Source organism: Catharus ustulatus, chromosome 2 (genome assembly GCF_009819885.2).
Source record: "Catharus ustulatus isolate bCatUst1 chromosome 2, bCatUst1.pri.v2, whole genome shotgun sequence".
NCBI classification, from domain to species: domain Eukaryota; kingdom Metazoa; phylum Chordata; class Aves; order Passeriformes; family Turdidae; genus Catharus; species Catharus ustulatus.
The window spans coordinates 55,780,237-55,795,017 of NC_046222.1; positions in this window are offsets into that span (position 1 = coordinate 55,780,237).

Here is a 14,781-nt window from a genome sequence, read left to right on the forward strand (position 1 = left end):
GATATTTAGAGCCAAACCAAAAACGCTCCTGCTTCTAAAGACTGCATAATACAAAGTCTATTCCGGTAAATTATTCTTTGCAATAATGTGGTTTTAAGTTGTATTTATTTTGAGAATCTGATCTGCAGGAATGTGGTCTCCTCATATACCTCGTGAGAGTTCAACGTTGTTTAACGCATGATAGGATGTTAAGCTCCATCAAAATGTATAACCAAAGCTCTTAGTCAGGGCAGTGACAGAAATCATGTGTCATGGTTTTGCCGGAACAGGAGCAAGTACAATAAAAGTATTCTCATGGTCTCAGGAGAAACTTGTCGCAGGGGTAAGGATAAATGTAAATTGTAAAGACTGGCAACTCAAAGAAGAGAAGTTGTATTCCTGCCTGAGTTAGAGATAGTTCCAAGATGCTACAGAAATGGGTGCCTGGACATGCCTGGATACTCCATGCCTTCCCCAGAACATGGTGAATCTGATTCTCAGGTCGAGGCTCTGCTCTCCCTCTTGTCTGCCATTCTTTATTCCACTGGTATTTTCAGAAGCAGCTAAGAACCACGCGTGATTTCCAGTGGGATTTCAAACTGTCATTGTTTCTTCATTATAGGGACCTTTCTCCAGCTAAAAATTCAAGCTATTGAGGGAAGTGGGGACTTGTCTCACTTTTTCTCAGCTGTAGGTATAACAAGATGTGTGTAACAGCTTCTTACCATCACCCTGCCTGCACACACAAGCCTCACTCTGCTCAGAGTTCAGAAAGCCTGATATATATTCCTGCAGATTTTTGGTCACAAGTCTTCCTCTCATAAATCCATGAAATTGATTTAAATTAATTTAAAACTATTAATTTTGTGTTACTAAATAAAAGGAAAAAAGAGACATCTGCTCCCCAAACTGATTTTAAGGAAGAAAACTGAAGAGGACAAAACAAACCTTTGCTTTTTTCAGTTTTCCTACATTTTCCTTTAATACAAATAAAAAAAAAAAAAGAACATAAAAAGTCAAATATCACTTTTCTTAGAGAAAGAGACATGATTGGAAATGTTCTTTCCTTTTTAGAAATGGGAGGAAAGAAATAAATAAAAGTTAATGGAAAAAACACAATTAAAAAGTTACCTTAGTAAGACAAGTAACATTAACCATAGTCTATGGTAATTTTTTTTTAAATTATACTGTAAGAAAGGCTTTGCTGTCTGTTAAATTCATTACAATGAAACAACTGTGACTCTTAAAACAACATTTTACATATCTTTTACTTGAACATGGATGCACATTACTGTTGTTCATTTCAGCAGTAAAATATTTTCTCAGATGTGTTGGTCTCGCAACAGTGCAGAAAGACATCATGTGGGGACAAATTTGGGTAGACTTGTCTCCTGACATTTTTTAAACCTCAAAATTCCCCTTAAAGAAAGTACAGGCACAGATGATTGTGGGTATCTTATAAAGATGAAATTAAGTTGATGAAACGTAAGTCATTGTCTTAAGATAAAAAGTTACTGGTTACGTTTCTCTTTTCTTCAGTTCTTTCAGTTGAAGCCAATTTTCACCACAACCTTATTACTTGTCTAAAGTAGAAAGAAAGAAAGGTCTGTTTCACTTCTGTATTTGGCTTAAATTTGCTTACATGTCTGAAAAAACTTTGCTTCTTAAGTAGCTATATACCCATATTTCTTAAAGAAAAGGAAATCCATTAATTGAAGACATATTTCACAAATACTGCATTTCACCTGAAATCTAGCTTTTAAGTGAATGAAGGAAATATTTTTTCCTCTACTATTCAAACATTATCCTGAAGCTGTAGCCAGGATATTTGCTCTCGGTTAGGAGCAAGCATTGTTAGTTCAGCTGCAGCCTGTGACTTCCGAAACTGTGCGTGGTGACTTGTGACAAATGTAGAGTAGCAAGGAGGTCATAGCTGAAAGCAAGTAATCTAACCTCAGCGATGGATTGCTACCCACATCTTCTGACAACAAGGATTCAAGCTAAAACTGAAGACAGGAAATCCATTGTGAATCAGGATTTATCAAGTGGCACATGGGTGCATTTGGAAAGCTCTAATTTTAAAGTTTGGACTTGTTGGTCATTAGCTTTAGTTTAAAAACGCCATTATTCCTTGGCAAACCACCCAGGTTAGTACTGAACTAAGGTAGGCAATTGTATTATAGTTTTGATTTAGTTTTGGCAATTTCACAAGATTGCTTCAAGAAAAACACAGTTGTGTAAGGGAGTTGTGAATTTATCCAACTTCAGTTGAGCAGAAGGTATAATTCAGTGGAGCATTAACTCAATGGCATACCATGGCTCTGGATTTTAAACCAGCAGACCTAGAAGAATGGTGCCACCGGAACTGATAAAGTGAATGTTCTTAATTTCAGATGAGCACTGAGCCAGAAGGAAATCTGGCAAGAAAATCTAAGTGGACAGCTAACCTTGACAAGAAGTGTATCAGGAAAAAGGAGAGCATTTAGAAGAAATGTAGGTACGAGTCTTTGAAGTCAGGGTGTCATAGCATAAATTGAGACATACAAAAAAATAATCGCCAATTAAACTTTGAAAAACTGTTAAAATACAGTTCTGGAGGTCACTTTACCATAAAAATGATTGACTACTTCCCCTGACACAATGGTGATAGGTATTAAATTCCTAGCAACCTGTAGATTAGATGAATATTTGACTCTGTTTTCGAGACGAAGTATAACATTGAACTGGGAGGATAACACTGGGGAGAGAGGAACAAAAGTGTGACAGGCATGGTAAGCAATGGGAAAAAGGGCAGTACTGAGACCCAACCCATTTGTCTCCCTGGGGAATGTCAGCTCCAGGATTCACAGTGAAGGTTCATGTCAAATTTCTGTCTGGTTGCAGGTACATATAGCAGATACAGGGAGAGAGAACATCGTTATATTTAAAAGCAGGAATAGTGCTTATAAATTGAAAAGATAAGGAAAAGATCCAGGCAGTTGCATTTTCTGTCATGAGTTATTTTTTTCTCAGCAGCATGAAATGATTTAGGAAACATCCTGAAAGGAAGAGTAATTAAAACATGAATGTTAAAGGGGAGCATCATAAAGAGTAATGCACATTTACCAGAGTTGTATGTGCCACAATAAGTTGATAACTTTGATATGAGAGCTTATTTTCTAGGCAAGAAAATGTAACAGATTTTATCCGTCTGGATTTCTTCAACACATTAGATAGGTTGTTTCTTGAAAAATTATTAGTTAGATGAAAATGATGTGGATTAGCACAGGTATTTTGAGGTAGGTGATGAGCTGGCCGAAGAGAAGATAACCACATTGAGCATTTTGAGATTTCAAGGCCACTTTCTTATGACTCACCTTTCACTGTTTCCATTGGGAAACAAATGTTAGAACATTTATGTGCAGGAGACATATTTCTTGTAAAAGAATTCATAGGGAGGATGTCGAAACTGCAACATCTGGAAAGAAGTTGTGGCTAAAATGAAAGTTCACATGCACATAAACCAGTAACAAGAATTTCTAATTTGAGAGTTTGAAAGTTATCAGAGTACAGTAAAGGGTTCAAATGTGCAATGATCCACCAGCAACTTCTGACTTAGTCACATATCACATAAGATAGATGAAACAGAGTGTTAATGTCATGCACTGTGAAGCAATAAGAAGGTCACATTCCATGTCCTGTGGTCAGGTCTGACTAATGTCTTTTACAGTTAATGAGCTTAAATTATAACAGTTTAGCAAAGGGCCATTAGTGCTACTGGAATCATGGACAGGCTGTGCAGGGAGCAGATGAAATAAATTGGCTTTCATGGGAGAATGAATGCCGGAATGGGACAGAGTTCTTTATACAAACTAAGGCGGGGCAGAAGTACACGAGTTGAATGGATCATGTCAGTGTAAGTGAGGATGGCCTGGCTATTAATTATGACAGGCTGGGTAGCAGAAGAGATTTTGCTTCCAGAAGGGGGAGGTTCTGTGACAGCCCTTCTAGCACAAATGAAAGGAGGCAATAACTGTCTGCTTGAAAGCTGACACTTTACAGATTCCTGAAAAGTCCTGAGTAACACCACTCTGTGATGCTCCAAAAGGCTGAATTCAGCTTCAATTTACAACATTTCCCCATGCCTTCTGACTCTGAAACTTCCTTTTTTTCAATGCAAATTTTAATTAATCTGCAGTATCAAACATTAAAAACGACATCTGTTAACAGGAGTCATCCACTAGTGAGAAAATGGAATTTCTAAAATCCTTTCCAGCATTTTGCTAAATCCTTTAGTGAATAATCATTTTCATATTTTTTCCTAATGCTTTTAAAAAAACCAGTACTGGAGCAGGCCTGATAATGATTAGGAAATTTGCAGTGTTACCTGAGGAGCTGCAGGCTTGCACAAAGCTATGAAAATATTTGTAAGTTAAGGTTTGGGAAGATATATTTTTGAATTTTGAATTTAAAAAGAGAAGTTTGATGAAGACGGTGCTTTTAAAAATTATTTAGAAGACAGTTTCTGAACAGAAAAGGGGGCTAAAAGTAATCATAGTTATTAGACTGAACTGGAGCTGCTTCAATATTTTCTTAAGCAAACAGTGTTTGAATAATTTTTGAAGTAACAATATAAAGCATTGATCTATTTTAATTCTTTGTAGGAAAGATAGAAACATAGTACTGCTTTTGAAATCTCGCATTTAACTTACTGAGACAGTCCTGCAAATACTAAATGTCAATTCATATTCACTTTCGAAATTCAAAACTATGAAATGATAGGTTTTTAATCCCCAACATTTGCACAAACAAGAATTTGCAGATCCAATGTGGGTATGTTCTGAGCAAAATATGTCCCTGAACTTTCAGTCTACGAGGTGCTATGAATATTGCTTTCCTCAGTGCTAAAAAGAAAATTATGGAAGTGAAGGAATTTTGACTTCAGCCTGTGGAAAAACGTTTGGTTTTGACATTTTTGACAACATTCATTAAAACACAAAATCCTCATTTCTTCTTTTTTTTTCTTTTTTTTTTTTTTTTAAGATCCACAGATTATATCACATTTTGTTGAATAAGCATTGGAAATCTGTAATCTGGCAAATAAACACTACTGAGGCACGTGGGACACAGGTGCTTGTCACACTCTGCTATTACAATGCTTCCTATAGGGTTTTTGGCTTAGGTCAGCCCAAGTCACCCAGGTAATCCAAAACTTGTGGTTTGAGAAACAGCATGGCTCTAGTTACTTTTCCTGTTTGGGACAACCTTAAAAATCCGTTTGGTTGTGATTCCATACCGCTGGAGCAGCATCAATGCCAGGGATTGCTGATCATGCTCCATTTACTGCTCTGGAAGTAGCAGTCATTTACTGCTCTGGAAGCAGCAGTCAGCTGAAACACCTTTACACTTGCAATGGAATAAAGTTCCAACTCCTATTTTCTGTAAGCAGGCAGGGTATCTTTTCCTCTGAATTCTGAGAAAACAAAGAATAAAATAAATTATTTAAATTAGTACCCAAGTACACAGTTAGAACTCCAGACATCTCAATTGCAAAAAGTTGCTGCCAATTAGAAAATGCTCACAAAGTCACTGTAAATTGCACCATCCTGCTGACTGCAATGAAAATGTTCCAACTAATATCATCCCAGGATCTGGATAACTCAAAGCATGTCATAAACACACCTTTATAAACTTAACACATATAGTAAATGTTTAATTCTAAGTTTGAAAAAGGCTTTTCTTGTTTCATTTTCTTTTGTTTGGCAGTGAATGAGACATAGACATGAGTAGTTGACTGATGGGTGGCTCAGGATGCATTATGTCACTGCAAAGCTGATGTGATCAACTGCTGGTTTTAAATAATATTCACTGAAAGTTACTCTTTGCTAGTTTCACTTAGTTTATTTCTATGTATACTTTCTTGATTCATTGCAGAGTGAGTACACATACAGTCAGGAACAAAAATGAATTTTCTCCTTTAGCTCATATCAAGACTGAAATACCTGAAGTATCCTGTTTTGCTAGAAACTTTGTTCTGATAGCTCACATATGGCATGGGAACCATTCCCTCTTCGAGTCTAAGGGTAAAAACTGGTAAACAGTTAACATTTTTATGCTGTTTTTGACACATATAGAAAAAAAAAAGTAATTTAGGTATTTCCTTCTTTTTGGATTGTAGTTTTACTGCTTCTTTAAGCAACATTTATGAAGGAGATTTTGAGATATTTTCAAGTGTGAAAATCTATTTGGGAGCTATAGCAAACAAATCTCGCTTGTTTTCCAGGGTCTCTGTGCTAAAATCTCTGTCATCTGGTGTTTCACCAGTTGCTTCAATGGGCCCAGAATCAACTTTTGCCTTACAGTTCACAGAACTGGGAAGACCAGAAGTCCTAGTAGGGTGAGTAAGCTGGTCAAAAGCTTAATTTAAACAACGATTTCAATTCCTTTAACATGTGATGGAAATAGCCAAAGACCTTTATTTTCATTTTTAAACTTAATTTAAACAATAATTTCAATTCCTTTAACATGTGATGAAAATAGTCAAAGACCTTTATTTTAATTTTTTTGCCCATATTTAGAACTGAATTGGGCAAAAATTTGCTGTATGTTTTCAGTCCAATAAGTCCTCAAAGTTGTGTACTGTACTGTGTCCACTTTCTGCTCCTTTTCTCAGGAAATTGTCTCAGATTCTTTGAGGTTTATGAGGGAGTTAGAGCTCAGACTAATGAATTCCTAAGAAGTCAGCCAAGAGATTCAAGTGATGGAAAAATTATTGACAGTCATGATACTCTCTGGGAGAAGAAAGGGAATAAATCCAGGTAGTTTCAAGGTGGCATCTGCTGATGGTAGTTTTGTGAGGGAGCAACATTTTGTATTAAATGAAATCTATCGGGGGATGTGTCCATGGTGTGCTACTGGACTTCCAGTTCTCATTGTCCGTATAATCTATGGACTGGATTAAGAGATCCCTCAAGTAGTTTTTTTTTTTTAACCTGGATCATTTTCCCAGCCTGAGTCACTGAGCAGCTGTATAGGCAATAGAGAAGCAGCTGCAGGGCAGGCAGGAGTGAGGGAGGAGGAAGAGGGAGGAGGAACCTGGGAGCAACAAAGCAGGTACTGCTGTTGAGTGGAGTTGTTACTCAGGCTCTGACTCCTGGGAAGGAAAAGGAATATCTGTCTGGAAGGGCCTGGCAGGATACACTCTCACTTTCATGGCCTGGAAACCTGTGTTTCCATGATTCAGTCTCCATTGACTGCTCTGAGAGTTTGTGTATCTCTTCAGTGATGGATACCCTCCCAAAACAGCCGAAATGAAGAGGAGCCTGAATTTCATACTTAATGTTTAGAAAGACACACTTGGATCTATAACCTGAATCTAAAGATGAAATATGTTTTGACTTGTGGCCCTTCATTCTTGGGCCGGAGTTGTCTGCTTTTAAATATGGCATGACAGGGATTAGTAGAATTAATTAGGAAGGCTCACTGGATATATAAATTTTCAAATTCTTTCCCGATATCTTGATGCGTTGTGTACGTACTGGAAATGTATCCACCATTTGTATTCTGCTGCAAAAAAGGAAAAGTTCAAAGTGTGTCTAGCAAGAAGGAGATACACATTCATGGGCAGAGCCATCTCTATACAGAATATCTCAAAACTGAAGACACCTATAAGGATCATCGAGCCCACTATTTAATCTTTCAACCTCAGCTTTCATCTTTATCAATTTCTGATATTCTTCAGTGAGACTTGGAATATCCTCCAGCAGAAATTAAATTTCAAGAAGACACAATGCTTTGCCATATGGATGTGTGCTTAATATGCAGAGAGGAGACTGTGAAGCTTAAGTTATGGTAGTGCCAATTACTTCTTTTATTGTCTTCATTAAGGGACATTAGTGACTAATTGCAACACACAAAATTTAGATTAAACATAAAGAAAAATGTTCAGAGTCCTGCACTATATTACTTCATTTCCAGTTGCCAGATTTCTCTGACAGTATCTGAACATCTATTTCAGTACCTGCCATAATAACTGGTCTCAATAATTTTGGAGATCTTGATGTTACTGTAGTCCATATGAATATATATGACATTTGGGAAAACTTCCTGTAAATTCTACTTTATTGAACAATTATCCAATATTTTTTGATCTACACATGAGCTTTTGAAATACAATTTGTACATTAAAATTTGTAACCTGCCTTATTGCTGGCATACTGTGTATCTGAGGTCTTCATCATGTTGAAGAATTGTAGTCTCTGGAAATGAGTATTTTTTAAAAAATTCTGTTGGTAAAACCTTGCACCTTGAACACTTCAATGGTGTTCTTCTTTACCCATGAACTTTTGAAATACTTTTTAAAATAATGTTTATGCATTAGAAAATTTGTACTTTGAAACTACTATGCAAATAGTTTCTTTCATAAAATCAAGAAAATAGAATGTTAAATATGTACAGGAATAGTTGCCAGATGGCCAGAGCAGCAGTCTGGAGCTACTAAATGGAAAACATTCTTCTTTATTAGTTCAAGGCAAAAACGTATCTGTTAGGCACAGCCCTAAATCGGGTATTTAGCCATAAAACACCTCTAAGTTCCCCAAGAGACAGTCAGGAAATAACCCTTAATCCTATTGAACTGAGACATGTCTGTGGTTAGGTTGAGAGAGAGATGTACCTTCCTCTCTTTCCTATTTCTGCACAGCACAGTTCCAGAGGGTGTGGAGGTAATATCTCTGTATATTTAGTCTCAAATTCTCTGGCTTTCTCTTCTAATTTATGGCACCCTTATGTAAGAACAAGTTGGTAATTTTTTTATTTTATTCCTCTTTCTTCTTCTTTGTTGATTATTTTGTCCTAAACTTTCAATTTGTTGCCTTGAAGCTGTATCAAGAGAAAGCAGTGACATAGAAATAATCATGGCATTACTGAATTAATGTACATTCCTTTTAGATCAATGTACATTTTTACTTACATTAACTTCTTATAAAATGTTCAAAACAGATCATGTGCCTTAGTAAAAAATGAAATATTCGAATATCTTTTTAAACCTCTTTAGATGGAGAAAATTAAAAAATATTTTTCAAAACTCCAGATAATTTTTATGGTGCACCATATATGAACACAGATTTTTTATAGCATGAGGCACTAAAGAAAAATAATCAAAAACTGACCTGCCCTGCTTGTGAACTACTGAGGACTGTGCATGCACTGTGTAATACTTTATTGAAGAGAATGTTATAAGTAACTGAGGCAGCACAAGTTTAGTGATGTAACTGATTATACCTGGTTACTTTTCAGTGAGATGGCACAATAAAAATATTACCTCACAAATTAATTTTAAATTTTAATACTCCTTTGAGTAAATCAGAATTACAGATGGTCCAGTTGTCTTCTGAAATCAGCAGTTCGTAAACCCCTCCAAAGCGTCTATTTTGAAATTAGAGATTAGCCTGCCTTCTGTGAAGGTTCATATAATTTCTTTCTCCTAAAAAGAGCATTGTTGCTTTTTCCCTCTATTTTTTTTTTTTTCCAGAGCTACCTCCTGGCCATCTGTACCCTGCCCTGTCGCCTGACATTATTCAGCTCCAAAGACAGATTCTGCTTTTGGTAATCTTCAGTAGATTTTATAATCTGTAAAATTAACTCTAGATGTATAACTGTCTTACAGTAGGTATGAATTTAATATAGGACTGAAATCAGACCAAATCAATCTGCTCTGACTACCATGTCTACATAGCAAATGAAGATGTGATTGCATTTTGTGCTAGCTGTAATCAAATAAACCAGGAAAAACAGGTCGGGTTTCAGCATAGACTAACATCCCAATGGGCTTGAATAGACTCTGCAAATATCCTTGGCAACAGGTTCTATTCATGCATGCTTGCAGAAACCTGGGCAGTATGGAATTAATGCACTGCTATGCCTCAAATGCCAATGGCCAAACAAGTAGACAAGTTGGAACAGGATGTGGCTGGACAGTGGGGTTGTACAGAGGTATGGCAGCATTTTTGGGGACAGTTTCTCTCTTCTGGCTCATGGTGACTGCACAACATAAAGGACAGTGCAAGTACAGAAGTGGGGTCAAGAAGTGGGCATGCACTGTACATCAGAAATATTAATCCAGAGGGGGAATCAGCACACCCAAAAGACAGTCAAAAGTCCATGGTCTATGCACAGAAAGGTCCAGAAGAATGGACTGGTCAGGTTCACTAAGTTACATGAAGAGCAAGAAACCTAATCCCAAGAGAGGGAAAACTTGCCCCCAGGACCCTGGGCGCCCTGGACACTGAATCCATGGAGCCAGGACTGGTGATCTTCTTTCCTCTCCTATCTGATGCCTCTTTCACACTCTACTTTTTGCCTCTAAGTTTTTATTCTTTTATTTCTCTTACATTAGAGGATAGGCACAAAACCTATACCAGTTTCCATGCTGAGTGTGTATTTTGTTAGTAAAACTTAGTGAACTTGTTTTTTTGGAACCATTTTGGCTTTTGCCATTCTTTTTGACTATGGGTATCTATGCATCACTCCATGAAGGAATGGGATGCAGCATTTTTACTGGTTTCATAGGCAGAGTGCCATATCATCATTTTCTCGCAGGGACATCCTTAACCTTAGAGTAGTACTGTTTTCACAAACTTAGAGAAATCCTGCTTGTGGGTAGATGATATTTGCATACATGTAAAATTTCTGCCAGGTCATTTCCATAGATGTGTCTCGCTGGATGAGCCCAGTGACTGAAGCACAGGTCAAAAAAAAAAAGGGAAACACTTCTACAAATCTCTTTATTGCTACTTTGCAATAGGCCACTTAAATCAACTGATGAATACAAGTTGGTGTTATAAAAATTTGTTTGTCAGTTTCCATTGATAAGCACTTTACCTGCTGATTGCCATTTTTGAGGGTTACTTTGCTGATTTACCTTCCTCGTTTTGAGCTTCCAGCCATCTGAACCTTCTTCACACACCTCAGGTAGAAGTTTCTGCCCCAACACTTAGAGACATAAACAGTTCATCTACAGGCGTGGTCTGAGAGAGGGTAGGCAGGAAAGGATGCAAATGTAAACTTCCTTCAGGCATTTCTAAGAAGGCAATTCTCTTCAGCAGGAGAAGGAAATCTCTTTTCCTTTGTGCATTCATTTCCATTCTCCTCTCCAGATGTTTATGTCCCTTGGGCTGAATATTGAATTGACAATTTGTGTGACTGAACTCAAAATTCATTTGAGAGAAAGAAAAACAAATATTTGATTGGTCTTTCAAAGAAAAATAAGTAGCCTTCCTTCAAAATGTGGGGACTGAATACTCGTTCCAGTGGTTGGTCTCCAGAGTTTAGTACTTTTGAGCATAACAGTGCAAAATCCTGCTAATTTCTAATCTTAGATGAAATGAAAATTTTAATTATCAGCTTAGAAATCAGAGATTTGCATCTTCTGAGGGTGGCTATACTATGGCAGAAGTAGTAGTAAAAAATAAAGATTGTGCACTTAATATTCAATTAAAGCAGTTATTTGTGGGGTTTTTTTGTTGGTTTTTTTTGTTTGTTTGTTTGTTTGTTTGTTTTAAAGCTGCTAAGTAAAAAGTACCAGGGGCGTGCGTTTACGTCTATCTAATTCATGTCATATTCATTACTTTCACAGTACAATTTACTGGGATTACTATTATTTACTGGGATTACTAACTCCCTAATAAAAGAGAAATAAAGAAATACTAATAGAAATGAACAAATATTATAAATAGAAATTCCTCACCAAGTTTCAACACTGGCAATTGTCAAAATTGGGAATAAAAAAGATTTTCTGCTGGATCTTTTAGATATTCAAACAGGAGGAAAATCTCTTGAGGACAAACAAATGAAATGTGAGAAACTAGAACATTGGCATCACAACAAAGGCAATTAGCAGCCACAGATGGCACAGGGAGGTGAAAAAGGCTGGTGTAGAATTGCAATATCATTTTTGTATAAACTGAGTCCCAGAGCAGAGTCATCTGCTCTGTGATTTCACTCAAAAGGAACAGGAAGTCAGAAGGTGGTTTTACAACCCAGCTTAAAGTGCATTCCCTGACACTGACTTCATCATGTAGGGCAAGCTGTTGTGGTCCCTGTGGCTTTATCCTAACCCTTGTTTGTTTTCTCATGTCTTTGATGCTTTTGTCAGCAGCAAGTCTTTAGCTGGAGGATGTACCAAGCAAGGGGTGTTGAAGAGAGACAGCATGAGAAGTACCAGCTTGTGCACTACTGGTATGGCTGAGACAGTAGCACAAGCCTTTTAAAGGTGGGTATGGACAGAAAGTCAGTTACAATACCCATATAAGTTCCAGAGCTTTTAGAGCAATGGCAGATTCAAATACATTAAAGAAACCTCTTGGCTTATCCAGGCATAAGTTTTTTAAACCTTCTTATTAGCATATTGATCTCATAACTTTTGCTTTTAAGGCACAGGGTTCAGATAATAAAAGAAGAAAATGAATCTGTTTTGGTCTGCCTGTTGTGCTAAAGAAGGACTTTTCTGCCTCCATGAAATGGATTCCATGATCTCTGCAGATAGCCTGCTGCAGGGCTTTGCTCCCCTGAGAATTACAAAGCCATTTCCTAAATCCATCCTGTGTCTCTGACTGCCAGTAGAACTGGTTGGCATCCTTGCACTACCATTACTGTGTCTTTATTTTCCTCCTCTCCTTTCAGTTTCCCCCTAGATTGTCCTTCTCTCCACAAAGAAAAAGCCTAGTTCCTTCTCAGTTTTCTCATACTTTGCTTTTTTAAAACCAATTAGTCCATAATTTTCCTGAATGTCTTATTACTCCATACTCCTTAACGGATCACAGAATCTTCCCCTTTTTTTTTTTAATAGGAGAATCATATTTGTCACTCATTTTTTAAAATGTGAGTGACCTGCTGCATCCTAATCAGTCACTCTTCTGCCAGGTCATGTGTCTAATTCCTTCAATGTGTTTTCCGGCCTCTCAGTTTGGTGTAACCCACCAACATTATAGAAATATTCTATTCTTTTCCTATTACGATAATTTGACGATTATAAGCTGCACTGGGTATAAGCCGCACTTCCGGGTGTCAGTAGCTTTTCGTCCTTTGTCCATACATAAGCCGCACCTGATTATAAGCCGCACGTTACAATACAGAGTGTGACAAAAGGTATCTATTCTATCACCATCTGTTGAGGGTGGGGGCAGTGATCCTTATCTCAATGGCAGATATTCTGTTAATGGACCATCCATTGAAACCAGACAGGGCATTGTTCTTTATCTTTTCACAACCCATCCTTCCTCCAGGGAGTCATTTTCTGCTAATGACCCATTGAGTCCCACTGTGTGACTGATAAAATTACTGCATCCCATTAAAAGTTGCTCCAGCCAGGGGGAAGAGCCCAACATTTCTTACCAAGATAAAAACAGAGGGTTTGGGACACTAAGGGAACCCCTTTCTCCACTGGACTCCAGAGGAAAACCGGATTTCTCCACATCACCACTAGACCTCCGGAGGGAAACTGCACCTTGTACAGGAGCACTGCTTCAACTGAGCCACATCTGACACTGCAGGAGGATGCAGCCACCATTTAATGGGACTGCTACCAACACCCTGCCTGACAGGGTGTCAGGTTGTACTCTGACTTTGTCAGGGTTTGGAGTTTGTTTCTTTGTAGTACTGTATTTCTATTTTAATTTCCCTAGAAAAGAACTGTTATTCCTAATTCCCATATCTTTGCCTGAAAGCCCCTTGATTTCAAAATTATAATAATTTGGAGGGAGGGGGTTTACATTCTCCATTTCAAAGAGAAGTTCCTGCCTTTCTCAGCAGACACCTGTCCTCCAAACTAAAATAACAACGTTTCGTTCTTTGTCCATATATAAGCCGCACCTGATTATAAGCCGCACTTTGGGTTTGGACCAAAATTTTATTCAAAATGGTGCGGCTTATAATCATGAAATTACTGTCAGGGAGTTAACCAAACCCAGTAAATGTACTTATGGGATCCTGAGCTAAATGTATCAAGCACTTCAGGAAAAATCATGGCTAATGGCTTTGAGAATCACTCTTCAAACATGTGTACACCTTATGATGATTTCCTCTATTCCACATTTCCTTGGCTTGCATATGGAAATTTCACCACAACAGTGTCAAAAGACTTATAGGGATACTAAGTCTAACAATACCATGTGTTGGCTTTCCTTTACCAGCCACCATGAGAGAGAGAAGAAATAATTCAATGGCTGAAAAGCGTAATGGCAAATATGGTAGCACAATACAATTATATATATTACTCTCTACATGTTCTGTTTCTCCCTGTCATTAGAGGTCTAGGGCTGGATGTTGTCCACATTTCTTAGGCATCTGTTTTATTTAACTATGGTAAACCAACAATTTCTACTGGAGGACATATCTTCCTGATCAGGAGTAGCCTAATGCTCTTGCCTAGGTTGCAGGAGAAGCCTTTATCCAGTTAATCCTTGTCACTAATGGAAGGCTACACCTGATATTATGAAATTTTGTCCAACAAACCTTCTGCAAATGAAATCATAAAAGGGTTTCCATGCCATGACTGCAGAACTAGGAAAATGTTCTCCATGCATATTACAAGAAGAAAAAGTACTAAAGGTCAAGGACTGTATGATAGAAAGGGAAGGTAGCATTATTTCACAGTTACAGCTCAGAAAAAGTGAACCTCTGAAGCATTTGAAGCTGCAGTAAATTTTAAACTAAATTTAAAAAGCCCCTGTCATTATCATAGATAATCTTGTTTTCTACATTATCTACATTATCCTCTCTTGGAGGTAATCGGGATTTGCTGAAAGTACATCACACCAAAATTGA